We start from the raw sequence: 1509 nt of genomic DNA on the forward strand, positions 1-1509 counted from the left end.
AGTCATTTAGCAGACGCTTTTATCCAAAGCGACTTACATATGTGCGACTTACAATGTATACACATTTTACATTTACACTGATGGCACACTGCACATCAGGAGCAATTAGGGGTTCAGTGCCTTGCTCAAGGACACTTCGACAGGGAATCGAACTAGCAACCTTCTGATTACTAAACGACTTCTTTACCTCCTGCACCACTGTCGCCCCTACGTTTAATACATAATACATACATACATACATAATACATCGTTTAATACATTAACCATTGATAAGGCTAGAGGTGGAATGTCCCTGCCAAATCTCAGGGATTATTACTTGGCGGCCCAGATAAAACCTGTCATTCTTTGGTGTGACAGTGGATATGATGCAGGATGGAAGGAGATGGAGAGGAAGTGTGGAGATATCCCAATACAAGCAATGATTGGTGACCAAAAATTAGCAACAACTCATCAGGAGGACTTGAATCCTTTAGTCTCCTTTACCCTGTCCATATGGTTTGATGTTATCAAACAATTAAATCTATCCACACAGATAAAAAAACTGAGATGGGTCGCATATGACACAGATTTTGTTCCAAACAGTATGGACTCCAGGTTTAAATTTTGGATGAATAGAGGAATCACAGCTTTTTGCAGATTGATACAAAACAATAGATTACACAGTTTTCAGACAATAAGAGAAAAATACAATTTAGAAAAACAAGATTTTTTCAGATATTTACAGCTGCGCCAATACTTTTTAAAAGAAATGGGTAAAAAAGAAGCAAATACTGTGCCGAATGACATAATACAGTTGATCACACAGACTTACACCATTGGCTCTAAGTCAGTGATTTCAAGACTCTACCAGGGAATAGTTAAGGGAAGAGGCAGTTCCACAAATTACATCAGAGAAAAATGGGAAAAAGAAATAAAGGAAAGAATATCCCCCCAACAATGGGAGAATATATGTGAAAATATGTCTTCGACTACCTGCTCATCTTATTGGCGTGAATTTTGTTGGAAAAACCTTGTCCGTTTTTTTATCACACCTAAATTAAAATCACATCAAACATCACTGACACACACATGTTGGAGGGGTTGTGGGGAAGTGGATGCAAATCACTACCACATTTTTTGGGCCTGCCCGAAGATTGATAAGTTCTGGGAGAATGTTTGGGAAACTATACAACAAATTTTAGATTTACAAATTCCAGGATCATGTCTATCACTTTATTTGGGCGATATGCCAGAAAAACTTACTAGAAATGATAAATACCTGTTGAAAATTTTTAAGGCAGCAGCAAAGAAAGCAATCACACGTAAATGGTTACAGACCGACTCACCTACTGTGGATAATTGGTTGGATATTATTAAGGAGATCCATGAGATGGAGAGACTAACCTTTCTATTGCGTTTGAGAAATGACTTGTATATCGGAAGATGGACTAAATGGAATCTGTATATGTTTAAGTAGGGTTGTGATTATTGATTGACTTTTGATATAATTTGCCATTTCATTTTCCTTTC

The sequence above is a fragment of the Clupea harengus genome, chromosome 7 (genome assembly GCF_900700415.2).
Source record: "Clupea harengus chromosome 7, Ch_v2.0.2, whole genome shotgun sequence".
Classification (NCBI taxonomy): domain Eukaryota; kingdom Metazoa; phylum Chordata; class Actinopteri; order Clupeiformes; family Clupeidae; genus Clupea; species Clupea harengus.